Here is a 17,192-nt window from a genome sequence, read left to right on the forward strand (position 1 = left end):
TCGATCTGCATACCTATGTCAGTTAAGAGTACAAAAATGCTTGCATTCTTTTCTGTCATGACTGTGTTAGCAAAAAAATATAACACAGAAACCTTTACATCACCAAAAGCTTCCTCTTTTCCTTGAATATGGCCTACTTTATCTGGGGAACTGGTTTAAAATCAATGCCTGAAGCAGCTGCCAGGGAATTTGCCAATGAAACTATGCTGATAAATTCTTAAATGCAGAATAATGTGTAAAGTAGGCATAGCCTAACTGATTTTGCTCATTTTAAAAGGAGAATGTATTGAAAAAATACAATGGGGTAAGAAACAAAAATCTTGAATCTTTTGAAGTCCATGAAAACTAACACAGTAGATTCAAGCAAGCAAGGTAACATCCAATACTGTAGCTGTTCCAACACACAGATGGTCCTATGGAAGCAGCCAGGATTTCTTCTTCTAGGCCCCTGCACAGTTCTGCCCTGTCTGTATAGGCAGTGGCCATTTTCTGTTAAACATGTGCCTGTGTATATTCATCTTGTGAGGCATCAGTTAAGAAAAGACATTTCTTGCTTATCGCTCTACATGTCAGCACTTTTCTAGTGAGAAATTAACATATCATAACTAACACTGTACTGAACTCTGTCATTGGTTTTTAGTACCTTTTTTGCTTTCCAGTGTTCCAATATTGGCATGCTAGTGATAATAGAATTGGGATCTTCCTGTGCTGTTGAGTTTACTGTGTCATTTGCACCAATAACCAGAGCCAAGTCTGTATCTGAGACAAAAAGGAAATATATTACAAAATGTGTTATTATGAAAGGAAAAGCCACTGCTTCAAGTTATCAAGACAACACCAAAGCGCATTAATCAAGTATACAATAAACGACGACAGTTTGTTGTTTCATCTGAATGAAAAAATTAGGTCCATCTGTTGGTGTTCAAACCTAGAATCGAATCTTGGCAGTTACATGTGCTAATGAAAACTATTAAAAAAATTTCGTGCATTCTCTGAGTAAGATATCATGAAAATAAATACTCCTAAGATTTAAGAGGCAGTCTTATGCAAGGCCCTTGTGAGGTCGCTAAATAGAGCGCATATGTGGAATCTGAGGCTGACATCCATTATATTATAGCATGTGGTTTATTTCAACACTACTCACGGTCTAAATCTACAATCTCTATTCTGTTCAGTTCCTCAGCTCCATGGTTCTGCATTCAAGAAGCACTCCATTTACACACAATCCATTGTATGTCCAGGAATTAACATTTTAGTAGTCCAAGAGATTCCACAGCTTGGGTTAAGATGGTAGAACACAGCTCTAAAAATTGCTAATAATTCCTAAAACCTCTAGCCACAGTGCTCATGAATGGTGTGTTTCTAGAATATTTCTGCTGATAAATGGGGCTTAGTTTAGAGCTGTAGCACCAGCAGTATCACCTAGATCACCCTTACCCTCATGCTCATTCGAATCCTTCAAGTAACTCTTTAATGGGTTTGTGAAACGTGATATCTACAAAAGCAGCAGTGATCCTCTGCCAAACACTTACCCGTGTGCCTACCAATTCCTTCCTTTTTTTTTTTTCCTTTCTAACCACAGGGCTGGCTATGCCTCCCAGGAGCCTGGCAACCAGAGAGGGCAAGGATGTTCCAGCTGTACCATTTTTCTATCATCTTCTGCAAGAGCCCTCCAAGTGACTGAGATGCACGAGCCAAAGGAATTTAGTGTACTGTTACATGGAGAAAAGCCTCCAGGTGTAAGACAGCAGTAGGTCTATTTCGAGTAAAGAGGGGAATAAAAGGAGTCTAACACAGAAATGTCTGTTTTCCTTGCTAAGTTCCTAAAATGCATGCAAATATAACATCGACAAACTTAGAACACCAGATAAAACAATGCAAGCAGATTAGCCTCATTTACAGCAGTGAAGCTACACTTAATTCAGACATTTATGAAAAGTAGATACATCATCTTGCCTTTCCAGACTGAGTTTATAGGATGGACAGTGAATCAGAAACTTTTTAAGATTGTCAGCTGAAAACATTTGACATGGAGTCTTCTCAGAGACAGTAAATTCAAGATCCCATGGTACTAAATTTAGCTCATAAACCTTCCTTTATGAGCTATCGCCTGCATATTTGCTTGGAACAAAATCATATCGTTTGACTCCCATCCATTAAGCTGGGTCCAGTGAAGCAAAGCAGCTCTAAAACAGATAAAGCAGTGAAGAACTGTTATTTGAAAGAAATATGGCCAGTGCAAGGTGATACAAAGATCTGAAAAGGTGCTGTTGAAATTACCAGGTCCCCACCTGTCAGTGGCCTACGTAATCTCTGGTTTAATAGTTGGCAGCCTCAGAAGGAGGGGAGAAGGCCTAGATGCAGTATAGACCCATTTTTGCCTTTTTTTCTGATGCTACAGATCATATGCATCTCCAGAGAAATGATCACAGCTGTTACGGCCTTCCTCACTTAGGCAATGTGGAATATATTAGGAAAGATTTGCCATCCTCACAAACTTAGGACTTATACAGAAAAAAAAATCCAAAAGAGACAATTAAGTGAGTGAAAATTAAAACCACAAATCATTAACACCCTGAACATTGATTTTTTTGTGTGTGTGTGTGTTTTTAACACTGCAGCATTCTACTTGGAATTCACTATTTTATTGCAAATAAAGCCTCTGACCCTTTTAAAAATAATTTCTTTAACCTTCAGGGGAAGAGTATATAAACATCTTGACTAATAACAAATTTCTAGGACTTTGAGTGTTTTCTGTTGGATTTTTTAATGTGACTATACAAAAACAACAGGACTTAACATTACCCTCTACAGCAGCCTGCTTTGCTGGGGGAGGCACTTTGGCAGTTCTCTTTCTTTTTTTCCATATCCCTCTCCTTTCAGAGGCCCCTCATCATGATGACCCATCCATTTGGCTAAGGACTGCACGCAGCTGCATCTGAAAGAAGCCAACTGTATTCTTGGGTCAGCTGGAGAAGTCTGCTTGATTACAACTGTAGGTATATATAGTGCTTCTAACACTTGTAACTTAGTGGGGGAGAAGACCTAGGCCTTACCTCAGGTTTCAGCAGAGGTGCAAAACAGATCAACCAGCTATGTAGCAAGTGCTCAATAGCTTCAGGCAATCCAGTGCATAAAACCTATTTTATTTAAGGATCTTCTCCTAGATATTTGGAACCATAGTCTTTTGTTCACATGCATTCATAAAATACTGTAACTTTTTGCAATTTGTTATAATGAAAGAATGATTAGCTAGCACATTTCAGTTCAGTGGCTGTGCTGTCCTGTAGATAGGATGTGTGAAAACTGAATGTTTCCTGATCTCCGTTAATATTTTCCATGTATAGTTATCCTACAGAATGAAACTCTCCTAAAATATCATGACACAAACTTTTTTGTTATTGTTGCAAATTGAAAATGAATGTTGGCCAAAGCTTGCTATTCTCAGAGAAATCTCAGACTGAATAGCTGATTACCCTGCATAAATCTTGGCAGTGCTGGGTTACCCATTTTTAGGAAGAGCAAGGGATTTTATTAGAATTAACATGAAGAGGGAGGCCCAGTGAAGTAACTTCAGTGACTTACCTCATTTTTCTTTGCTATAATCCAGTACCATTCAAAGGTTAAAAAAAAAAAAAAAAAATCCATTTAAGGTTTGTGCCCAAATTCTTTGTATTTCCACTGTCCCCAGCTCTGTGCTAGAGGCCTTCATTATTTTTTTAAGATGAGAAAAACTCCCAGCAGAGTTCACAGATATAAAGTGAGGCGTTGTTCATTAAGGTCTAATCATAAAGAGCAGGTCTGACTGACATCATAGCTGAAATATACATCAATAGTAAAGCCTCAAAATTCCAGGATATGACAAGTGGCATAAACGTGATGAAATTAAGATTAGTGTAGTCTTAGGTCTAGGACCTTGGTGAACCCTTTTGGCCTATGCTGTACCATTACAAAAGGATGAGGACTGTAGTACTGCCAAGATGTATTATCAACTGTGATACTTCTGGTTAATCAACATCTTTCATTAGAACTATAACGTTAATTACGGTTGTAATTCAATACATCAGGGAGCATTCAGCTTTCACTAATGTCACATACATCCAGGACACTATTAAATGGGTTTACTGGTGACAAGTAGGCACTGAGTCCCAAAAACGTACTTTTTTAATACATCTGAACAAAAGGTTTCACTGCAAACATAGGAAAGGAGTAATACAGCCTTGTATTTTGTGACCAAACATTTGTTATAACCTCCTTATTAGCTTATATTGTATTTTTAATGTCTATAGTGCAAATTTTCAAGTCTCTTGCATATTCGTACATTACTAAAATAACAGTTAATACTTAGCACTAATCTGCAAAAGACAAGAAAACAAAATCTGTGCCCTGAAACACTTAAAATCAGGGATGAAAGCTAGCATCAAAGACAGAAGAGTAGACTTGTCAAGGTGAAGGTGGGCAATGTTTTAATAGTGTGCACTCAGGTAGTCTGCAAGTAAATGACTCAGCAGGCTTTGACTTTCAGAACAGATTTCAAAGTGAAGTAAAATGGCACTCTGTTGGAAAGCTCAGGACACTCCAGCTTCTGAGGAAGCATAGCATATACATAGGAACACAGATGATTGGGCATGAAGTTGACTAATGATTGTAGAGATCTGTATTTATGGGCAAAGCCCAGGCAGGAATGACTGCTAACATCAGTGAGACAGGTGACATATAAGGAGAGAAGAGGTATTTAACAATTTTAATGTTTGGGTAACAAGCATGAATTGGATAGATTCAGAAGAAATGGAAACAAGAGTTTGACATGATTCAAGTGACAGTGAACAGTGAAATATGCAGAATGTTATGCAAGACTCAAGGTAGTTTGAAAAGCCTACTATTGAGTAATTCAACAACAAATATCCGAACTCTCACCCGGGGTAATGATAGAATTAGACTCCTTTATCATTTCAATAGCTTGGTCTAATCCAGCTTCAGTGCAAGTTCCAACAAATTCCATAGGTTTCCTTCCTGTTGTAGATGCTGTGCCATATCCACCCAAAAATGACATTTGGCAAAGGTCTGATCATGGCCTAAATATGAACATATTAAATGAGCATATTGGTCAAAACAACAGTTCCAAGTCCATTAAAAGAATCCCAAAATAAATAGTTCATTTGCTGTAAATTCCCATGTAGTTTGTTTGGGAAGGCAGACTGCGTTATTCTTCAGCTCATTAAAGTTTACTTTAACAAGCTGTGAAGCTGATATGGCAATGGTTCAACAGTTCAGTATTGCATTGCTTTTTTTTTTTTTTTTGAAAGCTTCAGCATCCCACTTGGCATAAAAATCACACATTTCAAACAGATTTTCAGATATGCCTTTGAGAAAACCTTGTTTTCCAGCCATTTTTAAACATTTTTTCTTCTCTTCCCTAAACTACCTTAACATTTTTTCCTAGCAAAACAAAGATGTTCTTTGTTTAAATAACAACTCCCATCTTGCTTGTTATGAAACAGCACATTTCCCATTTCCTTAAAGTCAGCTGCTGGGTGAGATCCTTCAGTGAAGGCCATTCAGCATTTCATAAAATGTTACCTTACATTGTTGGTTTTAAGAGTAAATCACATTGCTGTTATTGCTTTTCCTAATTGATTTTAAAGTTCAACTGCCAGGTTTAGTGTACTAGGAACTGTTAACATACAGAACCACTAGAACTCAGGCAAAGCTATGCAAGTTCTCTTATAGTACAAGACCACCACTCTGATCTGAAGGAATCAGCTCTCTGAAGGCCATTAGTTTAATCCCCATGCTGACACGTGAGTGCCAGTCAATGCCCAGTCCATCGTGCCTGTGACCAGCCAGCATTGAAGCGTTAGCATGTTACACTCTTCAGTGAAGTGCCACATGGAAGTGCTTGAGCTATGGGTAAAGGAGCTACTAAAAGGAAGGGTAAAAATGAGGAAGGGCTCTCCTAGCACATATATACTGTTTGCAGCTGGCTGGATATCTCTATACAGCTCCACATTGTGCAACCCAGACATATTCCGATTTCTTGACTATCCTTGACATTTAAGGTGACATCTATCCAGTTGTCGTAACTTTTCATTATTTACTACCATTATGAGCAAAATTCTGTCAGGGACCCAGTCCAGTCATCCAATCTCCTGCAACATCTTACTGCTAAAAGTTTCTAAAGTAGATGCCCTACTGTTATTTCACACAGAAAAGGGGACAAACTAGTGGTATTTCCTTACCACACACACAACATGTGACAGGATAGCTTCATCCAGAGGAACCAAATCTAGGCACCCACAATTGTCAAGGCTCTTGTCAAGAAGAAATCCTTCTGCACACAAGGCTCAGCCAGAGTAACTGGTATGTCAGTGTCAGTCCCTGCAATTTAGTAAACACCACATAAGGAAAAGAAAAATTAAATTAATATTTCAAGAAATGATATAATTCCTAAAATATTTAATAAGTTAAACAAAAGCAAATAAAAGCTCATTCAAGCACCCAGTTAGCAGAAGATTGTTACCTATGATCATTATTTGGTTTGGTCATGTAAGCAGATATGCCTTTAGAATTTTTGCTGCAAAATTATACAGGCATAATAGGAGCTGAAATAATTTGTTATTTTGCAGGAAAAGACCCTTACTCTTATTTCTTTCCAAAACTAGTCCACAGTTACAGCAATGGCTAGGATTACATATATATCTGACTAGATAAACATCCACAGCTTATTTTACACCACTGCTGCTGGCTAAAAAGTTTTGGATCTCTGCAGTGTGGTTTGTGTGATCCTGCAGGGTCTTGCAGACTTGTTACGGAATTTCTGTAGGGCTAGATAAGCATTCTGCAGTATACTTTGTTGATTCCTCATAATTTATGCCAAATTTTTCAGCTAACATGCAAGACTGCATTGTGGCTAGCATTCAGCAAGTCCTGGATGTGCGTGCAAAAACCTTACATTTATTTGCAATGAAGCGGTTCAAGAATTGCTCTCTTGATACCATTACCATAATTGAGGAGAGTCCGGTAACACCAAGACTTCACACTAATCCAGGGGTGTAGCTTGGATCTGATGCAAAAATTATCATCCTAGTCATGGATGCTGTAAGCAAGCCAGCATTCAACTACTGGTGCCCAAGTACAAATGGTGCCGAGTTCAGCAAACCTGGAAGGAAGCATGGCTACTCTAATGCTATAGTGTCTTTAGCACTAAAATATTTTTAATGCTAAAGCACTGGAAATTAAGACAGGCTACAGATACAGAACAAAAACACCAAAGACACTGGTCTCCTTAGAAATCAGTTTAGCTGGAAGAAAGAGCCACCTATTGCAGATACAAGACAAAACCAGGAATTTTTTGGAAGGAATTCTCAGAAATCGAAGTGCTCCAGCTCCTGTCATAATCTGTGACTCCTCCTATTTCAGCCTTTTTAATTATGGGAAAACAAAAGCAGTTTGATATATGATTGCTTTGTAGTAGCAAATAGGACACAGTAATTATTCAGAGTACAAAGCTTCCATAGCTGTATATCATCGCAGTAGGAAATAAATTGATACATAGGGACCTAAAAGATCTCTTACTACAATTCCTCTAGCCACTAGCTGTTCACATCAGAATCTCAGGAGTAATGCTCTATAGAATCTAAGTTAGACTCCTAGTCAAACATACGCTCTAGCAAATCCAGCAAAAGAAATCCTTGAGACCAACATCAACATCTCCCCTAATCAACACTAAAGCCAAAGTTACTAACCTCCTCCTCCTTGTGTTCCAGTCCTACCAAATTGGTTAAGCTAAGTTGTATAAAGCTATATCCTTCCCCTCACAAAGGAGCTAAAAGAATTAGCCCCCAAGTCCTCCTAGGATTCAACTGTATTCTGAGAAGAAAAAAGGGGGGGAGGGGGGGGCTGTAGTGAACTTCATCCTAAATTTCATATCACAGGCTAAAGTAAAGAGTACCCAGCGGTTTTGCATAAGTCACTAAAGCAGCACTGCAAAAGTACACCCCAATATAGTGCCCAGATATGCCACAATTTTGAGAACCTTGGCAGAAGTGTGAACATCAAGGTATGGATATTCAGTCACATACTCGGCAATACATGCAAGAGCTGCTGCTGCCAAACCAACTAGACTATGAAATGCAGCTACGAGCTGAAGAAAGTCAGAGATTTCAATTTATTTTGCAATGGTAAGACCTGCAAAATTAAATTATTTAGATCCAAAATAAAATATTATATTGTGTTTCATACTGAAAGCATAAACAGACCAATTGAGCAAGAAAAGGCTGTTTACTTTTTAATGTTGTTTTCCTTTTTGTACAATGAAAGAGAAATATAATAGTTATAGGAAATTTTAACCTAATTTAAGTATTTTCCAAAAATACATTGCTAGAACATTTTCGGACGACAGCTTGTAAGAAACAGAGCCAGAACAGCTCTTTTGAAGCCACTGTTTCTTATGTACGGGAGAGAGTTGTGTGGATGCACTCACCAGTTTCCAAACACATTTTGCCTACAGAAAATCAAGGCAGGCAAAATGGCTCTGGATGCATTAGAAGACTGCCAGAATTTAAGTGACAAACTGGCAAAGTAGTAATACCTTCCCCTCTTCTTTCACCAAGTTTCAACCTCAGCCTTTGAGAATTTCTATTGGCCTCCATAGTATCAGATACAAAATCTTCCTTAGAGAATCAGCATTAAAACTAAATTAAATTTTTCAAATATTTCTTTTCCTGCAAATTAATAAATTCTAATTCATATCAACTGAGGCAGTTGGTAGATTCATAATAAAAATATTGTTTCAGTTGAGAAAATAAATGGGAAGTTCTAAAAACAAGTAATGATTTCAGTGCTTTTTGCAACATCAATTTTTCATTTCAGAACAACATTTGGCTTTGACAAAACTTAAACTTTTTATCAGCAATTAAGATCTTTCACCCCAACTTATACTTCCCCCTTAGTTAAGAGTGCCACCTTTAGGAATTCATATACTTTCATAATATATTTTCCTATCCTCTCCAAGAATAGTAAATTAATTAATAACACTTAACAAGGATGCTGTGAATTGAGCACATATACTGTATAAGAATTGTACATACCCATTGTGCCACCCAGAGCCATGGTATAGACATCTGTGCAAGCACTTCTGGTGAGGATTTCGGTGCTCCTACTGCTGCTTGCTCCTAAACCTCTGATACCCCAATCACACCAAGGGCACTCCCAAATCCAGAAGTGTTCTGACCAGACAACCCTGCCAGCACTTCTGCATACACATTGCTATACTTCAAGCTTTACTGTTTGTAAAGGAATATAAAGGCATTGAAAGGCTTTTAAAACCTCCAGGAGGACTGAGAACCAATAGTTTATCTTTAAAGATGAGAAAGATTTCTTCTTTGTTTATTAATGCAAGTGAATATCCATTTTTTATTATAAGACTTCTACACATTCCTCCCTTCACATTTTCTGGTTTCTGTATTTCTTTGACACCAGTCCACCAAGCAACGATGAAACTCATTAGCATACCAGCAACTCGGTTCCAGGATCCATTGACATATATATGAGTACATGTTTTCAATTATCATCAACACTGACGTATTGTTTTCTAATATTAGTCTACAATGCCTCAATTACTGCCTTATTCTTTATTGTTTTCAGGCTTATTTCTTAATACTCTGTCCCAAGAGAAAAATACTTATCGCATTAGTTCAAGCTAAAAGATATTACACCTTTGCTGGATTTGCCCTGCACTGGACAAATTTAAAACTGTTTCAACCATTATATTCTTTATGGGTAAAAGTAGTATATTTTATCAAGTTAAATATGAAGTTCTGATTCTCTTATTTTTATTTTAGAAGTTTTGATATAAAAATGCTCTGAAATTCCTACATGACCTCATTTAGTAAACATGTGGTCTTCCTTCTGATATTTAGAGCACATGGTGACTTAATTTTAAATAAATTGTCTTTTAACCTGCATCACTGAATGAGTTGAAAGTATGATCCAAAATAATATAGTCAGAAAAATCCATGATGCTCAGATCATAACTAACAGACAAATACAGCCATTCGACAACATTCTTAGAACATTCGGAAAGGCCAAAGACCATGTGTTGGCTGGTATCTTCAAGAAATATTTATGGGCTTTTCAGAAGTCTAAATCCAAAGACTTAAGTCTGACAGAAGGGAAACTGTCATATAAGGATATTAACAATGCTGAGATGGAGCAAGTTTATAGATACTCTATCCTGAGGAGATTTGGGGTTAAACAGAATAGCTGTATGACTCTGCTGATCCGGCTTGTACTATGGCCCGTGGAAAAGATGCAATGTAACAAGAAGCACGAAGCAACATAACAAACTTTCCAGAACACTTCTCAAGTACTCATTTGTAAGACAACTGGAAAAAAAAAATTAGCTTCAGTGATTTTACACCTTATCTCTAAGAAGCAACAATGCAGCATATAATTTTCATCCAGTGTTTATCTAATTATTAACCTGGTCCTCACAATTAATCAGGTCAAAATCTAAGTGTAAGAATTAGGGTCTCCTTTATTTGTATGCAGAATATAAACTGAAAATATCTACTACTACTTCCTGTTCAGTCCAGGCTTTCTCAGTCTTTGAAACATTTATTACTTTTAAGATTTTATCAATCCATTCCTTCCATGTATTATAGCACAGAGGGAAATGTTTTACTTTATTCTTTTAATACACATATAAGCTGTTCTAGTATGGTTATACAATATAATTTCAAAGAATGGGGTTCCAATGTAAAACTAACTGTGAAAAAATCATTTGGACAATAAGCTTTGTTACTATGTATATTGACTGCCATGTAACCTTCTGATAGGTTCCAGGACATCCATCAGATTTCTCCCCAATAATGGTATTGTTTGAAAAACTTTAAAGAATTAATGAAATCCAACACCTCATTTCTTCCAGATTTAGTGCTGAACTCTTTTCTAGGATGTAGGAAGCCTTAAGGGCAGGTAAGAGAACCAGTTCAGGTCTGATTACTATCAGATTATTTTCTTCTCTAAATACTTCCTTTCTCTGTCTTTAGTAAAGATAATTGCCAATTAGATTCTACCTCTAATAAATAGTTCAGTTTTAATAAGTTTTGAACAACATACATCTGGAGGTGGATTAAAAAATAGCAAATAAGAGGAAATATGGTCTCTCTTCTGATGCACTCACACTCTAAACTAAATACGAATTGGTACTTCTGCAAATGAATTAAGTTCTTTGAAGAATGTGTTGCTGCTTTGTAACTGACTGAACATTAGACAACTGGAAATGCAAAGCTGTTTTCTCTTGAATGAAACATAGCACAGTCAAAGGAATATGCTCAAATAAGGAAACAAAAGATTATAAAATTGTTTCCCTGGCCCTAGGGATAACAGATTCCATGGTCTAATGAAGAGAGATGGCAAATATTTGCCCATATAAGTGAATGGTTTTCCTGGAGGGTCTGATTCTGCACATATCCCTCATTCCTTGCCACTTGTAGCATTAATATTTTGGGCAGAATCAGTCTCTCTGCTTGCTCATATGACTAGCTTTGCTAGCCAAGACCACTCTCCTAGTTTTGGATTACTTAACTATTGAACAGAAGACAACTTAATGTTGAGTAACCTGTTCAATATTATGTCCAATGGCATAGAGAGGTTACTGCTTATAAACACTGCTTTAGGGAGAAGGCAGAAATAATCATGTTCTGGAGTAGGTCATTTGAACATATCCAGCATTCTGTGTAATTAAGAAAGCACCTTTTCAGAAATATAAATTCTACCTGTAAGAATTAGCAAGTAAAAACTCCCATGAGTACACTTTCTTTTTCTGCACATTCCTTTGTTAAAACTGGTATAACTGTCTGTCGTGGTTTAACCCCAGGCAGCAACTAAGCACCACACAGCCGTTCACTCACTCCCCCCCACCCAGCAGGATGGGGGAGAAAATCAGGAAAAGAAGTAAAACTCATGGGTTGAGATAAGAACAGTTTAATAGAACAGAAAAGAAGAAACTAATAATGATAATGATAACACTAGTAAAATGACAACAGCAATAATAAAAGGATTGGAATGTACAAATGATGCGCAGTGCAATTGCTCACGACCCACCGATCGACACCCAGTTAGTCCCTGAGCAGCGATTCCCCAGCCCCCACCTCCCAGTTCCTATACTGGATGTGACGTCCCATGGTATGGAATACCCTGTTGGCCATTTTGGGTCAGCTGCCCTGGCTCTGTCCCGTGCCAACTTCTTGTGCCCCTCCAGCTTTCTCGCTGGCTGGGCATGAGAAGCTGAAAAATCCTTGACTTTAGACTAAACACTACTGAGCAACAACTGAAAACATCAGTGTTATCAACATTCTTGCATACTGAACTCAAAACATAGCACTGTACCAGCTACTAGGAAAACAGTTAACTCTATCCCAGCTGAAACCAGGACACTGTCATTTTGCGTTCTGCAGCAAATTCAGTTCCCATGTGGTGTCAGACTTTACCTTGTTTTCCTTTTAGTAGGAGCATTTTCAATTTTATTAACTATCTGCACCCTTTTTAAATGGATTCCTTATTCTCTCTCAAAGTCAAGCCTTCCTTATCCATCTTATTTCCTAAACTTCCAGCATGGTTATGGTACTATATATGGTATGTTTGCTTAGTTTTTTAATTTTCTACTTAGAAGGGACTTTGTGTTGAATGTTTATGCTATTTTTTAAAACTAATTTTATCAAATTCTACCTTTGTTTTTCCTTGAGACTTACAGAACTTTATTCTAGATTATCTGATTTATCTGCTTTTCCTGATCTTGCATTTTAAAAACTACTCTGTAATCTTTTTAGTAAGTGCCAATAGCCTTTCATCTTCCATTAGATAGAACCCACCCTTCTGTTGTAAACTATTTATTCCATAGGTTTCCCAGTTCCTAAAAAAAAAAAAAAAAAAAAAAAAAAATCTAAACACATCTTTCTTTCCTATCAATGCAGACTTTGTCTATATACATGGTTTTGGGGAGTATTTTAGAAAAATGCTAGCATGAAGGTTCTTGTCTTAAATCACTGAAAAAGTTGAATCGTGATTCTAATGTCTCTTTTCCACCTTTATCACATCACTGGTTGACCACAGATTACTACTCAGAACCTGGCTAGATACCTTATGAGATCTGCTACATCTATACCCGCAGACAAATTACTATGAGGTCCTAATCAGCATGACAAACCCACTAATTGAAACAACTGATAAACAGATGCCCCAGCACAAGGTCCTGCACCTAGGTCAGGGCAACCCCCAGCATCAATACAGGCTAGGAGGATGAAGGGATCGAGAGCAGCCCTGCAGAGGAGGACTTGGGGATACTGGTGGATGAAAAACGACATGAGCCAGCAATGTGCACTCACAGCCCAGAAAGCCAACCATATCCTGGGCTGCATAAAAAGAAGCATGGGAGGTGATTTTGCCCCTTTACTCTGACCTGGTAAGACCCCACCTGGAACGCGGCATTCAGCTCTGGAGCCCTCAGCACAGGACAGACATGGACCTGTTGGAGTGAGTCCAGAGGAGGCCACAAAAATGATCAGTGGGACAGAACACCTCTCCTGTGAGAAAAGGCTGAGAGAGTTGGGGCTGTTCAGCTGGAGAAGACAAGGCTCCAGGCAGACCTTATAGCAGCCTTCCAGTACTTAAAGGGGGCTTACAAGAAAGTTGGGAACAGACTTTTTAGCAGGGCTTGTAGTGATAGGACAAGGGGTAATGCTTTTGACTAAAAGAGGGTAGATTTGGACTAGACAGAAGGAAGACTTTTTTTTTTTTTTTTTTAACAATGAGGGTGCTGAAACACTGGAACAGGTTGCTCAGAGAGGTGGTAGATGCCCCATCCCTGGAAACATTCAAGATCAGGTTGGATGGGGCTCTGAGCAACCTGATCTAGTTGAAGATGTCCCTGCCCATGGCAGGGGGGGTTGGACTAGATGACCTTTAAAGATGCCTTCCAACCAAAACCATTCTATGATTCTAAGACAGGTTTCCAGCAGAAAATCCTGTCTGTGGAGGGGTAGTCTCAGTGCAAGTGTGATCAAACTAAAATATGAAAGTATGTTTTGATTGTGGCTATTTACAATGAGCCCTTTGAATCAATTTATCTTAACAATCTATCCCTCTCCACTGTGTGCATCTGCGCAAACATTTTTGTTACAGGTTTGCTTCTGAACACTAACTTGCTGACTCAGATACTTCTGTAATCTGAAGTTTTCCACACCTGAGTACTCAGTCTCATGTACTGAACATCAGAGATAGATATGCTGTTTGGAAAAAATTGGTCAATTATCCTAGAAAATGTTTTTTCAGAGCAAAGGTCTTGAATAGTGACAACTGATTTCTACTACCAAAACAATTAGACAACTTTCACAAAACTGTACATAAGCAGTTTATTAAAAGAGCAGGTTCTTATTTCTAAAGTTCTATAAAAATTTAAATTTAATTAAAATGTTTCTAGAGCCAAACTGAGGTCCACTTGCATTCAGGTTTGCTTAGAACAGAATCCAATTTTTAAATACTTTTCCCATCTGAAAGGGAAATTTAAAGCTGAAAACATCAAGAAAAGTCTGCTCTGCAAAATGCTCTACTCCAAGAAATTGACAGTTGACTCAGTAAGGATGTTGATAGTATCTCAGTTAGGCAAGGTAACCTAGCTACTTGTGTATCAATGATCTTTGGAAAATTTAACCTAGTCATTTCAACAACTGAAGAACCATCCTCCTTTTTTGGAGACATCTTCCTTTTTGGACAAGCCCATGCAGAAAGAAGCTGGTCCTATGCAGATGAAAAAGCAAAGGATATAGACACACATACCTGAGGTGACATCAAAGTTTTCTCATCACGTCTTCTCACTATTCCCATTAATTCTGTTAAACATTTTCTTCTTTGGTCATCTTACCGCTCACGGAAATATGTATATGTACTGTAGAAACAGTGGGTATAAACATAAAGCTCATGCTTATGTTGGCATTCCTATATTTACAAGCAATGATCATTATACAATCCTTTGGTTGCCAGTAAAATTTCTGTGCATGAATGTTCAGTGCCTGGAGTAAAAGTTTTGAGGCAGGAACTCATAAATACTAATCTCATTTGTAATTCACTTTGGGTAGGTCATTAACCTGGTTTTGACTTCCTGTAGGTCCCTCCTAATGAAATTGGACTCCAATCTGTCGTAATGAAGCATACAAGAGAAGAAAGCAGCAGATAGTACGCTTAGCAATAATAAATACAGTTTCTGGTATGAGAGGCAAATGGAGGCCAGGTGTGACTCCCTGGCTAGTGTGCCAACCACTATTCCAAGCAAGAACAAATCTGGTCACTATTTGACTAAAGGAAGGAATAGGAGAAACAAGCGTCAGTCCTAAAATACCTGCCAAATCTATAAAAAAAAAAAGTATGCACTCGGAAGAATAAAAAAGCACTTTTTATTAGTCATAAAATAAAAACAGGCGTAGAACCCAAACCCTACTTCAACCGAAGTTGTGTCACTGACACCCATGGCAGCGGAAGGCATTTCCTGCACATGCTTTTGCATGCATAACTTGTATACATTGTTTTTGCCAGAAAACTAATTTTGGAATAATTGAATCTTTGTCAACCTGAGGATGAAGTGGGGACCCCAGGATCCAGCAGATGGATATGGGACTGCTAAGCTAAATTTCTTAAATAAAAAATATTCCACTTGGGCAAATATGGAGAAATAGTTCATCAAAAAAACAAAATTAAATATGTTGTAAATTCCCCAGTGACTTCTCACAACCTTTACTGCTTTAGTAGGAATACAGACCACAGTGTAGCATCTGAACATTGTTAAAAGATGCAGACCACACAAAGAGTTCAACAATACTTCCTTGGGAGAAAATATTATTGCTCCCAGTACTAGTCTCTTTGACCATATGTGTTGGTGGTTTAAGGAAATGTTTTTCCCTCTTTAGGAAAAGACTAGATCATTTCATTAATCCAAGATAATATGATATTTTACTTGGAGACATATTTTGTCATCACTTGCACAATGTTTTGTTAAATATATCCAAGTAAGCTCTGAGCAAATCAATGTACAGTTTGAATTTCTCCAATCAAGACAAAGCCCAATGTAGAAAGATATCACAATCTTACTCTTGGAGATCACAGGAGTTTAATTTTCAGTTGGATTATCGTTTTAGGAAGTTTTTAATAAAAACTTTAAAACTTGTATACAAATTGCCCAACATGAATCAAAGAAAACAGATCTTCAAACAAGGATGATACTTTGGACAAAACACTTTAAGCCAGTGACCCTGGGAGGAGGCAGTAAAGAAGGTCTTTCAGATGCTGTACAAAGCCTGGTTATGGAATGGTTCACCAAAATGAAACAGACTTCCTTCTCTTTTTTCTTCCTTTAAAATCAACTTTCTGTACCACCAAAAATTGGTTTCCTTGAACTAATAGACATTTCTACTATTACTCATTTATCTTGAACAGGAGCTTTGAAGGTAATGAACCCTTGAAAAGGTGTGCTATATGTATCATTTTCTGTCATCATTTGCATTATTCTTTTTTTCATTCCATCATTACTTTTAAAGGCAGTTAATACAAAGAGCATAATAATCTTGTTTATGAGGAAAAATATTATTCAACATAATCAAAACCTTGCTATATGATTCATTTTCCATTTCATATATTTCAATAGAGATAATGACATCTGGAATTATGCAGTATATACAGGCCCCGATCCAAAAGCTTTTGAGAACAGTCTATGTTAATTTCAATTGGTCCTGTGTTGAGTCCCTAACCTATACCATATTGGCTCTATTTCTACTTCTAATTAATGTCAGAAGTAGTTTCTTGGTAACAAAAGGTATACAATGATTCACCAAGGATCCTGAAAAGTTGAATTTTTAGCCTTTCATTCAATTGGAAAGCAACATGATATGTTAGCAACCCTGACTTACCACTGCCTGCTGCTTTACAATGTTAATCCACACTACCTTTCAGGAGCTCATTTTATTTTTACATAATTATTCCTAGCATTGCTCATCATTTAAATGCCAAACTGGCAACAAGAAATATAGATAAATTAATTCCCTTGCAGCTTTTATATAAATTCCAGCTGTGGTTATCATTTTCCTAGATTGTAAGAATATGGCTCTTCCTGTTCTTGTGCTTTTTTTTTTTTTTTTTTTTTT

General features: G+C 37.4%; 1 pseudogene; it reads right to left on the reverse strand.

Annotated features, from left to right (window-relative positions):
* Nucleotides 1-7,034: 7,034 nt before the first annotated feature.
* On the reverse strand, nt 7,035-10,096 carry LOC104320861 (NAD(P) transhydrogenase, mitochondrial-like; annotated as a pseudogene).
* Between the last annotated feature and the right edge of the window lie 7,096 nt (nt 10,097-17,192).

The sequence above is a fragment of the Haliaeetus albicilla genome, chromosome 12 (assembly GCF_947461875.1).
Source record: "Haliaeetus albicilla chromosome 12, bHalAlb1.1, whole genome shotgun sequence".
NCBI lineage: Eukaryota > Metazoa > Chordata > Aves > Accipitriformes > Accipitridae > Haliaeetus > Haliaeetus albicilla.